Genomic DNA, 14,539 nt, shown 5'->3' on the forward strand with positions numbered 1-14,539 from the left:
CTAATAATCTGTTACAGAAGAAGAAATGGGAAAAGTTTTGAAAGCTTTTCATTAAATCAGAAATTGAAAGAAAGGAAAAATATGGCTTGTTTCAATTTTATTCATAGTTCAACAAACAGGATCACCGTGGAAAAGAAATTAATTGTCAAAGAGTGCTAACCTTTTATATTCCTTGCCTCATATTCTGGAACTTAATCTCTGAATCTATTTTCCTGCAATGGTATGAAGTTTTTATCCAGGCAGCATTTCAATTGCAAAGGGGCATCTTCAGTTCACACCCTCTCAACCCCCAACCTCCCTCCCCCACCCCACCACCCACTCCCACACTGTGTGTCTTCATCACCAAAGCAGTAGGGGGCTATGTCTTGCTGTTTCCCATGCATAAAACTCTCACAGGTGCAAACCAGACCACACTATCAGCCCTACTCTACCTCAGAATCTTCCCTCACAAACCTTCATTGTCTCTAGGATGGCTCTGAATATAGAAAAATCACCAGCTCCAGGGTAGCCTGGTATAAAATGAAAGTTCAGGCTTTTGGAAGTCTGATAAGAATTCTAATCAACTGGAACCTGCCAAGTATTCTGGATACCTTGTGCATTGTTGATATTTTCTATCTTGCCACATTTTTAGGAATACATTTTAATAATGTTCAGTAACATTTCCTAAAAGCAAACTTTGCTAGCCTGTGGTCTACTGGAAGTAATATCTATAGCTGTCATTTAAAGCTGTGTGAATTGGACAAGGTGTGAAATCTTTGGGGCTTAGTTGTCTCAAAATTGTAGAAAAATAGCTTATCTTTAAAAAGGCAGAAAGCTGAAAAAGTGTGATATAATATACACATACACACACATACACACACACACGAGATTTTTATTTCATTCCAAGTCAAAAATTAAAAGGAAGAAAAGGAAACAATACTTTTTCCATTTTTACTTTCTTCCAGGAATAATAATGAGTTTTTTATATTATATTTTACATCATTTCATCTTTTGCCTAAAATAACTTTGGGGAGTAGGTATTTTATAAGTAACTGGTTTTAGAGATGTTAAGTAACTTCCCAAAGGTCATCTTGATAATAAAGGCAGAATCAAGATTCCCAGGGTCTGTAAGTTTCCAGTGACCTTAGATATTTTCATGGATTACGGTTCACAGATTTTATTGATTTCAATCTGTGTGTACTCTTATGATTTTTGCCATATCTATAAACCATTGGTAGCATTATAACTTAATTTTTTAAATTAAATTATCTTATCTTTTTAAATTTAAAATAAATATATCTTTAAAACTAAACTTTAGTCCATTCCAATAAATGAAAAACCATGTTATCCTTTTACATAAGTAAGAAATATATTTTAAATAAATGTAATTAAAAGACAAAACATTATTTTAAAATTTAGCTTGGTTTTTTTCATATGTAGAAAAATCTTGTGTTCCTGCCTCTCTCTCTCTCTCTCATTAAAAAATATCTAGACTGTAATAGAGAAATGTCAGAACAAGCATGAGCAGAAACTTTCTCTTTAACGCAATCAGAACTGGAAGAACACTGAGAGGGACAATTTTCTCACTATGCAAGTCAATGTTTTTCATGCATCTTCCCACCTAACAACGTCTTGGGCACCTTCAGCAGTTTGTTTACCACTCTGTGAACGTGGAGCTCAGTCATGCTGCCCTGCACTTCACGCTTGATGCAATGATGACTGAATGACATTCTGATTGGCCATCACCCTACTACAGTCATCTGCCTTGCACAGTTTTCTACTTGAAATTGGCAGAACTTTTGAATGCAAATTGACTCGTTAGCTCACATTAGAAAAGTATGCCAAATTTTATAGAATTTGATATGTCTTTTTAATCATGTGCATAGCTTCTCCATTTAAACACCTTGAGTGCACCTCATTCTTCTGGATTTTATCTGTGTGCTAAAAGTAAATGATTTTTGCTCCTGTAAAAAATATTCAATATCATCTCTTTAAAAACATTTTTCTGGGCTTCCCTTGTGGCGCAGTTGTTGAGAGTCCGCCTGCCGATGCAGGGGACATAGGTTTGTACCCCAGTCCAGGAAGATCCCACACGTTGCGGAGCGGCTGGGTCTGTGAGCCGTGGACACTGAGTCTGCACGTCCGGAGCCTGTGCCCTCAATAGGAGAGGCCACAACAGTGAGAGGCCTGCGTACCGCAAAAAAAAAAAAAAAAGAAAAAAGAAATTTCTTAACCTTAACTACAAGGAAAACGTTAATATGAATTGAAAGAGTTTGAAATATCATAGTATGTATATGAAAAGTAATAACTGTGAAACCAGTTATTCTCAAATTTTACCCAGAATTTTAAATGGTTTTAAAATTTAAGATACATTTCATTTTCTAATCTTTGGGGCCACGTTTGATCTCCACAAATACTGATGCTAAAAGCAAAGGACATTTTTCTTTGAACTATCTCTGTAAACATAAATCAAGTAACTATATCTGGAAGTAAATTAGGTTGAATAAATTCACGCATATAATTGATTTTTTCCCTATGTGAGGTATGCTATTTTCTTCTGGTACATTTTCTTCTGATAAAATTGTTTATTCCTTTTCGTAGCTCAAATGGGTTCAGCCAATGAGATGATCACACTAAAATATTCAATAACTGTTAGCTATTATTATTGCTTTATAAGTATGTAAGCATTGGTAGTGCTATAAGAAGAAAAAAATGAGATAGAAGTCCAGTTACATAATAACATTGTCCATCACCCCCTAAAATAAAATTTATTTAAAGTGTAGTAAGGCTATGTGCAGATAAGTAAATATTTGTAATTCTTCTTTGTGACTCAGAAGCCAGTCTCCTGTGCTCTTTTACTCGCCTATATTGTTAGCAGCAAAATAGAGAATCTGCAAAATTGTGTCATAAGTGCCTTCCCTATCGGCTTCCCAGCACTCATCTCCCAAAACTCCATTAGACAAAATGTAGCTCCTGAAGCCCAAACAAACCAACAAAATTCTTGGGGACATTCTGTCTAAAACTTCACCTGCACCATTATTTCCCCAGCACCTCCCACCAAGGACATACGTTTTTTAGAGGAAGGTTTGTGCAGAGAGCATGTCATTGCCTACATTCAGACATGGGGCATCTATTCTGTGATGGTTATTTCAAATCAGGTATTTATTTTAATTTGGCCTTCAAGTAAGGGCAACTTAATGTGATTCTGGACTGGATTTTGTTTACCACTTCCAATTAGACCTTGGGCAGGTGACTTTCTTTCCTTGTGTCTCAGACTTTTCTTCATTAAAACGAGTATTTCTAAAATGCTGCAGAACTCATTTATCATTTCAGATGTACATTGCAAATGTAGGAGATATTATATTTATGGGCCAAGTAATACCACACAGCTTTTATACAGCAAAAAACTCCAGGGGTAGGTGATAACAACAGAAAACCAGGCAGACACAGTGCCCTTTCTCTTTAGCACACAACACAGTTTAGTGATCGATCATGAGTCTTCTGTGGATTTGCAAAGTCAAATCCAATGAACAGGTGATGATACAGCATTCTGTTCAGGTCCATAAAATATGACTTCCTAGAGGAATCTAATTATAAAGGAAAAATCTTTTCAAATAAAAGTTTGCTTTCTGATTTGGGGAAAGATTTGCTCACAGAAATTTTCTGGGAGAGAACTCAGCTTATGTTAAATTATTTCATCAATTTATTGAATTAAAATGCTCCCAGCTCTTATTTATCTTTATGCCTATCAGAACAATCATATAAATGATACTATTTCTAAATTCTACATTCTCTTGTAATATAAAAAGGAAAACAGAGGTAAGTGAGCTGATATCCCAAGCCTATTTCAAAAAGTAACTAGCAGTGGATGTGACAAAGTCCAATTTCCAATTCCTTCTACATGTTACAATTCTGGGAACATTTTACAATCATAATAATCCTAGGCTCTATGACTCTGAAATCTCTCTGAGTCATTCAGGATTTTATTACATCCAGCATAATTTGAGTGCTAAGAGTATTTTGATAATATTCCAAAGCTTAAGATTTTTTAATTAACTGTATTTCTCAAATATACTGGTAAAAACAAGTTTTAGTAATACAATAATAGCATAATTATTTCTTTCACTTCATTATTTCACTTACTCTTTCAGATTAATTTTGCTCAATTTTGCAGTTGAAGCTATTTTATTTTCTAATTCTTTGACAGGTGTTTACAGTAAATTTAATTAAATTAAATGAGGATTGTTAAATAACCATGAAAATCTTCCCCCAGATATTCTGAATAGTCATGAATTAACTATACAATTTCTAATGGCTTTTAAAATTCAACCTCTAAACCAGTCAATTCTAAATCACATTTTCAGTTATATATAAAGTAATTTTTAAAATATTTCTTCTTGTGATGCCAAAACTAATTACCCAAAGAACTGTAGAAAGCAGTAAAATGTGTAAAATTTCAAAGTTCATAATAATCTTAGCATTAATCAACATTTGGCTTCTAGCACTGGAATTAACTTAAACAATTTGGAGTATTATCCTAAAATTATCATTATCTTTACCAGCTCTGGGAGTAGCTAATTGTTGTTAGACACCGTATAATTAGGTGAGAAATCAGAAATCAATGTGTGATCAAATACAAGTTATGTTCCAAATAAAATTACTATAATTTATCAATTCAGCTACTCAAATATGATTGTCAGTGAGCCCAAAACACTAAAGACACAATTATAATTATCTTCAGAAAGTATCAGGGAACACTTTGGGAAAAATTAAAAGAAATGTTTTAATACTTTGTATAACAGAACATTCAAGCTCTGGTAAATCATATAATTTAGCAATGATTTTTCAGTAGTAAATTAATTAAATTTTTACACAGACTTTTTAAATAATAAAACTTGTAAACCACATTAGATAATTTTACTCTGAAGTTAAATGTTCTTTTTTCTTAATCAAATGTATTTTTACAATATAAAAAGTCTCCTTTAGACAGAGGCCTAAGTTCCCTGGTGGTCTAGTGGTTAGGATTTGGTGCTCTCCTTTAGACAGATACCTAAAGCAAGTTTTTAATTGAAATGATTTTGAATTAATTCAAGACAGTACTTAAAAAAAAAAAATCTAGAGAAAGGAAGGTGGGAGGTTATATGAAAATCCTAATACTTTCCCAGTAATTCCATCTTTTTTGTCCCATTCATCATAAGAGCACCAGTGTATTTTCACATCCCAGTTGAGATCACCTGTGCTAAAATTAATGATGTGCCCAGTCTGCCTGCTTACTGTCCTTCTCACAACTGGGCAGAACAGAATATTAGAGAAAACACTGGTCTTAAGTAAAGCAGCCTGGGTTTGATTTAGTCAAGACACTCACTGTCTGATCCAAGGATTTGTGACTGATATGAGGATGATTCTTGCCCAACACCCTACCTCAACGGTTTCTCATAAAAATCAAATGGGAACATATGTATAAAGTGTTTTATAAACTTTCACACACTATACAAATAAAAGTTATTATGATGCTTGTGGTCCATACCCACAGTGTTAACCCAGTCCCAGAGTCTAAGAATAGCCCAAACCTAATCTCTACTTGGGGCAAATTAAGGGAGTCTTAGCTAAGTAATTCAGATGATTCAGACTGTAAGACATTCTTGTTGTCTCTCTTACTGTAAACTTATTAGTTTCTCTAGGTTTATTCTAACAACTGGATCCTTCCTTATTCCTGGGAACAAATGGGGTCCCAAAATATAAATGAATAAATGAATCAAAACAAGAAAATCTTATTCTTCAGGTTACTGCTCTAATGTTCTGTCTGATACCAGTTCACCTCCTCCTGGAGTTGGTCTCTGCCTTCCTCTCTCTTACTCTCTTTGGAGAAATGACCTGAATCCATGTCCCATAGATGGGAATCTCCCAGTACTTCTATACCTCTCAAATTCTTTCTGACTGTCTAATTTGTCACCACACTCTAGATTTTGTCTCAATATATAGTTCAGCCAATTAGCAGATTTAGACTCAATGAAGCAGATTCTCTTCTAACCACTATTATCTACAAATGGAGCAAGATTCCTTGTGAGGTAGAGTTCTGTATCCCCCTAAGCTAGTCAAGGCAAAGCCATGTACCCTCCAGCAATGGAAAGCCCTGCTGCTTTTGTTGGGAGGTTAGACAAGATCATTCTACAATCCTAGGTAACCTGCTTAACTCCTCTGTTACTCTGATTTGCTAATGCTTCTGGATTGACAATAGAGAGGACAATGTATGCCTTCTGACATTGTTGCACTTTACCACACTAAACAAATTGTTCCTATGATGAATCCAAAAGAGAAGATACTATTCCCCTCTTATTTGAACATTATTTGTGATTTCAGTTAAAAGAAATGTACTCCAGAAACACAAATGATCTGTGTGTCCAGATGTAAAGAGTATTACTGCACTAATCTATTTGTTAGAGATAGTAGTAATTAGATACAAAAATGATGTAATTAACTCTGAAAATAATTTTTAATCATGTATAGTAAGCCATGTCCCAAACCAAATCCATAAAGAATATGACATTTCTAACTGTAATTTTACTTTAGCATGCTATTTTCAGTTCAATATCAAAAACTCTTTATATTATATCTATACCATAAATGTCATAAACTAAAACGTGAATGTCAGAAGTTTAGCAGTCACTTTATAATATTTGTAAGAACACAATTTATTGGAATTTGGTAAATAAAGTTAAATTAACATTAATTTTGTTTTCTTTTTCCTTTTACTTTTATAATGGTCTTATAATATTGTTTTGTATTTGCCTTCATTTATGAGAGGACATCAAACAGCTGAACATTACTTATGTAGTAAATCCAATGATGCTATAGAAAATGACTGATTTTCCCAGTCTTTACATCTTTCCATTTGGTTATGGAATAACAAAGCCTAATGATTTCGATATCTGTGATCCAATATAGTATAAATAGCTAGGGTTTTGTCTCTTGGTCATGAGAGACAGATGGAGAATAAAATAAAGACATGGGAATAATGGGCAGAATAATGTGTGTGGATTATAAAACTGAACTGTTAGGAATCAGAGGGAAGAATAAGGAAGGAGAGAGAAAATGGGATGGAGATAGGAAAGAAGCAGTAAGAGTGACCAGGTAGCACATCCAGAAGACAGTTGACCAGTGGAGTCATAACTTGCCAAGAATCACTATAGTTAATTGTGCACTACAGATTGGGTCACAAGTTGCACCCAACTTGAATAAGTTTGATGGTATTTAGGACAACTGAAGCCAGAGAACTCCCACCAAAATAACTATACAAGCTAGTAAATTAAACATCGCTAGTTCCACAGATGCTGATAAAAGAAGACTTCTGAAACAAAAGACTCTGCTACTCACAGCAAGAGAGTACAAGTATCAGGATAGCTGCACTGGTTTCCTTGAGCCAAGACCCACGTCAGAGATGGAAGGCCAGGTAGAGTTTGCATGCACTGCAGGAGAGAGACCTTGAGTTTAGGAGATCCTATTTCCTAGCAAGCAGTAAGCAAACCTGTTCTTTGTCCAGAGGGAAACAAGATTTATTGCAGAACTATGTGATACATTCCTGAGTACGGTCTTCAGTTCTCAGGATTGCCAGTCAAATAAATAATCCTGAGAAGTGGCCTTTGAGAAAGAATAGTTAGTTTTGTGATGTTAGCACACTCAGCAAGACATGTAGGAATGTGAGCGGCCCACAAGGAACGCCTCTCAACAGTGAAACAAAGTGGTTCTCAAAAGCAGGATGCCCAGATTAGCATCACTCACAACCTTAAAAGAAATGCAATTTCTTGGATCTCATTTCAGACCTAGTTTTCTTAGACCATTGAGGCTACTATAAAAATAGACCACAGACTGGGTGGCTTATCAACAACAAACATTTATTTCTCACAGTTCTGGAGGCTGGGAAGTCCAAGATCACAGCATTGACAGGTTTGGTGTCTGGTGAGAGCCCACTTCTTAGTTCATAGACTGATGTCTTTTCACTGTGTCCTCACATTGCAGAAGGGGTGATGAAACTCTGGGAGGCCTCTTTTCTAAGGACACTAATCCAATTTTTGAGGATTCTATCTCATGATCAAATAACTTCCCCAAAGCCCTACCTCCTAATATGATTACATTGGGCATTAGGATTTCAACATACAATTTGGAAAAGACACAACATTCAGCCCACAACACTAGAAAAACAGAAACTCAGCAATCTGAGTTTAACAAATCCACTCAGTAATTCTGAGACCCACTAAAGTTTGAGAACCAACAGTGTAATGAAAAGAATTCTTGATAGCAGTCAGGATCCCAGAACTAGTCAAGGCTTCAACCAACTACCTGGACATGTCACTCAGCTTGTCTGTGCCTTAGTATCTTCACCTATAGCAGGAAGAGATTTTTTTTTTTGGGGGGGGTATAGTTGTTTTACAATGTTGTGTTAGTTTCTACTGTACAGCAGAGTTCCCTGTGCTATAAAGCATGTTCTCATTAGTTATCTATTTTATACATATTAGTGTATATATGTCAATCCCAATCTCCCAATTCATCCCACCTTCCCCTTTCCCCCTTGGTGTCCATACGTTTGTTCTCTACATCTGTGTCTCTATTTCTGCCTTGTAAACTGGCTCATCTGTACCATTTTTCTAGATTCCACATATATGCATTAATATACGAAATTTGTTTTTCTCTTTGTGATTTACTTCATTCTGTATGACAGTCTCTAGGTCCCTCCACATCTCTACAAATGACTCGATTCCTTTCTGTTTTATGGCTAACAGTCCACTGTATATATGTACCACATCTTCTTTATCCATTCGTCTGTCATTGGGAACTTAGGTTGCTTCCATGACCTGGTTATTGTAAATAGTGCTGAAATGAACATTGGGCTGCGCTTGTCTTTTTGAATTATTCCTTATTGCTCATAACTGATGAAGTCCTCTATTCCTTGTCATGTAGCTTTATCAGTATTGCCTGACCTTGACATTTAAATGGCAAGCATTGGTAAAACCAGGAGAGGTCAGCTGGCAAAGCAGGTCCACAAGGTCTCATTACCATCCTCCACAGTCCACAACCTGGGGCTAGCCTCCCAGGCTCCCAGAACTTCTTTGTCACCAGGTTGGGACAGGAACAGTACCTCAGACAAACATTAACCAATCTGGAATAGGCTGGCCAATCAACCCAGAAGATCTGCTTATGCATTTATAGGGAGACTAACTGAAAGAGAGGCTAGCTCAATGTTTTCTGGCCTGAGCATTCTCTTCCAGTAAATCAAGCTGCTCAGAATTGTAATCAGAAGCTCTACTTGGAAAGCATGGATTTAGAACAGAGTGTTGATCAAATGTTCTTAGTCTGCCTGATGTGTCCACGTCTGTAATAGGAATATACCTGTCATTATGGGCCAAGTACACTTCCAGGGTCTGGCCACCTTTTCCTGTGGACAGCCTCTGAATGGTACAATCAAACTGCCTTCTGAGAATTTCCTGTTTTTCTGTGCTTGCAGTGCCAAACAAGTCTCTCTCAGATCAACACATTTTTTTTTCCTTTGGGTGATTTAATAATCTTCAATTATGTTTTAATCAAGTCTCAGAGACCCTAAAATCTTCAGCCTGTCTTAAGTGACATTGCATATTTTCTGCCCTGATCACTTCAGTTTTGATCTTCAAGTTATAGTCTCAGAAGACAATTTGATCATCTTATTTCCAAATTTCTGGCTGGTTACTACACTCTTGTTTTCTCCTCTGTTTTCCACACCCTCCTTCCCTAAATGGTCATCACCCTAGTGAAACTGCACTCCTTTTCAGGTGGGACTTGAACCAGCCAAAACTCAGACTGAGACTTGAACCCATGACCCCTGACTTAGGAGAGGACTCAAACCCACAGTCTTTTCATTGAAATTGCTCATCTGGTGTCAGGATTTACTGAAGTTCAGGTTATTTTCTGTCGGTGCAGAAAGAATTCAGTGAGAAGCAAAGTGGCAGGCAAAGAATGAGTTTATTAACATAGGATGCTTGTGAGAAATACAAGTGGGCAGGTGGTAGGGGCTCTGCCTCAAGGACTTTATTTTCATAAACAAAAGTGGGGAGGGGGAGAAGATCACCTTCTTCCACATTCTTGGGCAGACGTCTATGCTTACATCATTAGTTCCTCCTTTGACCCTATGTGGTTTAACTGGGACTATCGTGGCACTATTTAAATCATATGTATATTATTAGCAAAAGGATGGTAACATATACTATTAATAAAATATGGTAATTCATGTCAGGTTTTGGTATAATGTCCCCTTTCACCTATATTTCTGTCTTGACTACATGCAGAAGAGCTACTTTTCAAGAACTATTAACTGTCTGACTTCCTGTCACAAGATTCAGACTCCTTATCTATTGTCTTGTGTTTTAACTATCAGGGTTTGTGTCTTGAGTATTTCTGGTGCTTGGATGTACCTGGTCTTCCTTCAAGGTAGTGTAGATTGTTGCTAGGTTACTGGATTCTTTCCTTGAGTGGTCATTAGCTTATAACAGTCGCCCAAAGTCCCTTAAAATTCCCTTTCTATCTTGAATCCCCTAGTGGGATTTCTAAACTGACTATTTAGTTATCCTACTCTACCCCTATCACCAGGATTGGAGACTATCAGCCTCCAAGAATCACATAGTGGAGCAGCTGCCTTCATTTGTACCATTCCAGTGAGTTACTGCCCTCTTGGTTTTTCATTCCATTATGGATTTTCTTATTTGAATCTTTCGCTTACAGTGTAATGCAATTTTGGCCCCAAGAGCTTATTAATAGAAGGTAAGTTTTCATTTATAATGAACACTTGCTCCTGGGAATCTGTTTATGTTATTTAGAAATTTGAATTGAATTGAATTAGATCTCATTTGTAATAAGGGATTTGTAAAAGCCAAACGTATCCACATTGTCTATAAAAAGTGAATGGCTGAATAATTACTCAATAAACATAATTAATGGTGACAACAAATAGAGATTATTCTTGTTCATGAGATTTGCTTTTCCATAAACATATAGCTTGCATTACCCACATATTTTCATTTACCTTTTTTGCTCTGTAGATGCTATTTAGAAATATAGATTATCTATATTTATTTATTAGTTATAAATCTCAAATAGAAAAAAGATAACCAGAAGCATTTCTGACATGAAAGAAAGAATATTTCTTTAAAAGTATTATGGGGTTTTTTTGGTAAAACTCTAAATAAGGTGTATTTATTCAATATATTGCTGTACTTATTTTATTTCAAATATATTAATGCATGAGGTTTAAAATTAAATGTGCTTTCCCTGTAGATTAATACTATCCTTTTTATCTTTGTCAAATAGAAGTAAATTGCTTGGTTCAATACAAACTAAGACCATTTGAGTGGCTCTTTTTTGTTGTTTTTCAGAAATAGGAGAGATTGAGAGTTGAAAAAGAATTCATCATCATAAGAATTTATTTTAAAAGCATCCAAGCTCCTATACAGCCAGAAGATAAATAACCCACTAGTCAAAAGAAGGAAAGCACAATTAATTTCACATTATACTAAACCAATCAGCTCCTTAAGCGGCTGTGTTTTTTGAGAAAAAACAGCAAGAATGTCATAGTTGTTCCTTCCTCCCATGCCTTTAGAAGCAAACAGTTAGTCTTTTCTCAGACTACAAGTTCTATGGAAAGCAGGGTGAATATATATATATATATTTTTTTCTTTTTAAAAATTAAATTTATTTATTTATTTTTGGCTGCATTGGGTCTTCGTTGCTGTGCGTGGGCTTTCTCTAGTTGTGACGAGCGGGGGCTACTCTTCATTGCGGTGCGCAGACTTCTCATCGCAATGGCTTCTCTTGTTGTGGAGCACGGGCTCTAGGCACGTGGGCTTCAGTAGCTGTGGCACACGGGCTTAGTGCTCCACTGCATGTGGCATCTTTCCAGACCAGGGATCGAACCTGTGTCCTCTGAATTGGCAGTTGGATTCTTAACCACTGTGCCACCAGGGAAGTCCCAGGGTGAATATATTTTGTTGTTTTTAGATAAGGAGAATTATATTCATGATTTGTATCCATATTTCACAGTACAAAGTTAATGAAGCTTTTGTCATGTACTAGTGACAGGCAAATGTTTTGAAGTTTTATGACAAGGAAGTAAGACTTCAATAAATTATTTCCAAACCTACCTTTCTTCTTTCCAGGATAATTATTTTTATGTAATCATTTACCATCAAGGAATAAAGGAAGGGTTGAGGAGAAATCATACTGGGGTAATGGCATATGCACAAAAAATCTGCAGGCTGCGTTTTTCTTCCTAACAAAATGGATTGTTGCTAAACAACCATTCATTACCTTTTTTGAGACCAGTGTGTAAGAATTTACTAAATTAATGTCACCTGCCATCACTTAACCTGAAGAAACACAATTATTAGTAAACTTTACATACACAGCTGCTGCAATATTTTAAGCATCTTCCATATGTAATAAGAAAGTGATCAATGGAGGCCTTGGAGGAAAGAGTGCAATGCGAGCATATAAAGAGACTCGATTCCTTCCTGCACACAGGTGTTATCCATCAAAACCCCCAAACCACAATGCCTTGTGTCTGCATGTCAGTACCATTCTATAGGCTAAGTTTAATTCTCTTTATTAAGGTATTCATTTTGCATTGATAAGGGATGATTTTTGGTATGCGCATACAGGAAATGTACAAAATCTCCTTTACACCATGCAAAAAAGTAGCACACTGACTTTGAACAATTAAGGTCAAGACTTTGTGCTTTAAAGATTAGTTTACTCTTCCCACGTACATGCACACAGCCTGGCACTGCATAAAGAACACAAATAATAACGTTTTCATTTTAAAAAATACATATATGTTTGATCAGTAAGTATATAGTATAGATTGCATGAGGAAGAAGAGAGGAAGAAGAAAAAGAAAGATGGACTGAGGGAGAGAAGCAAAAAGTGAGAGAGAGAGAGAGAAAGAATATCAAAATGTACTTAGGCCTCACCCATGAAATTTTCTTTCCTGGGGATATAAGTTTTTTTAATGCTTTGACTGGAGAAAAGACTATTAAGGGTATATATTTTGTTATTTTTAGTTGTTTGATTTATGAAAGTTTTTAATCAAAATTGTTAGGCATCTATTAGTAGAATTATATTTATAAGTAGAGCAAGCTTTACAAAAGTACTTCTAAGAGTCCTTTGAAAAATAATTGTCCCTGATTAGTTAATTAAATGTTGTAAATGACATTTGTAAATTTTTACATATTGTATATCATGTTCTTAAGTACTTCATTTGTCTGGTTTAACAAATAAAATCTTTCTGAGAATGAGATAATTCTTAAAATCTAGTAAGTTAGATGTATAAATATGATGGCCTAAAGTTTTCTTAGACTTTCTAATATCACACATGAACATAAGAAGTGGATGTAAGATTTCACATCACAAAACTGCAATCTTAGGTCTCAATTTTAAATTACATATTCTAAGCTGAAATCATGACTGTCACATTAATAGACTAAATTATCTGAAATAACATGTTTACAGTACCAAATGTTCACAGATTTCTTAACAAAAAAATATTAGCAATATGATTTTTGTTCTTGTAAACATTTTATGTTCAACTCTAAATCTTCCTAGAATTAAAAGTCATGTACTCACTAAGGAAGATGATATCCAGTTAACTAAAATTATTGAGGTGTACATCTATTCTTGAGTGTGAAAGTTGCACACCCATGAAGGAAGAGAAAATACCATCCAGGTTCACTGAGCTCCTTTTGACTGTGATCTCCGTAGGACATGTGACATGAAGCTGCAGACACCCAGAGCAACTCCCACCACCTCAACTGCCATATCAGTCTTTTTCATAAGCTCTATATCACAGGCCTCAAAACTTTAATAAAGGGTCAAGTTACCTAATTCTCTGGCTACTCATAGGAGTCAGCAACTATTGGAAAGGGTAGCCTGTACATATTATCTGTCAGCCCTCACTCAGCCACATAAGAATGGGCCTTGAGTCTGGAATACTTTCTTATTGAGAAATAAAGAGCCCATGCAGTCAGTCTTACAGCCTTGTATGGAAATACTAGCCCTGTTTTAAGCCAAATAAGTGTTCCTTTGTCCTGCTTAAATGTGTATGTCAGTGGTCCTCAGACACACCTCCATCTTTTAGTATTTCAAACTCCATGAGAGTGGGTTCCAGGTCCTTCTACAGTAGCAGCAGGGATAGTCATAGACCAATTGCCCTCCATCCACTGCCAGGGAGACTTGTTATCTATTGGGACCAGCACACACTATTAGAGCTGTAAAGTGTCATTCCATCCAATGCTTGACTGTTAGGTTTTCCTTGACAACTTTGATACCAAAATACAAAGACAAAAATGTTTGTCGTTCTCCCCTGGGACTGATAACCAGGAGCACTGCAAGGTATTCTGCTCCCCCAATATTGACAACTGATGCACGATTTTCTTCTCAGCAGCAACTCCCATCCAAATTGATTTGCTTGTCTTTGGTTCATAAGACATACATATAGGTTTCCCATCTAACTGCAAAAAACCTTTGTGGTTGATGGATAATAGGC

General features: G+C 35.9%; 1 protein-coding gene across 16 annotated transcripts in view; it reads left to right on the forward strand.

Annotated features, from left to right (window-relative positions):
• Positions 1 to 14,539, forward strand: part of RALYL (RALY RNA binding protein like) — an 832,931-nt gene that overhangs the window by 816,714 nt on the left and 1,678 nt on the right. The window contains exon 11 of one of the 16 annotated variants that reach the window (XM_067018144.1): positions 14,334 to 14,359. The exons of the other annotated variants lie outside the window; for them this stretch is intronic. The gene's annotated coding sequence lies outside the window, so the exon portion shown is untranslated. Of the gene's footprint in view, positions 1 to 14,333; positions 14,360 to 14,539 lie in introns of those variants that run through there. 16 annotated transcript variants of the gene reach the window in all.

Source organism: Kogia breviceps, chromosome 17 (genome assembly GCF_026419965.1).
Source record: "Kogia breviceps isolate mKogBre1 chromosome 17, mKogBre1 haplotype 1, whole genome shotgun sequence".
Lineage (NCBI taxonomy): Eukaryota > Metazoa > Chordata > Mammalia > Artiodactyla > Physeteridae > Kogia > Kogia breviceps.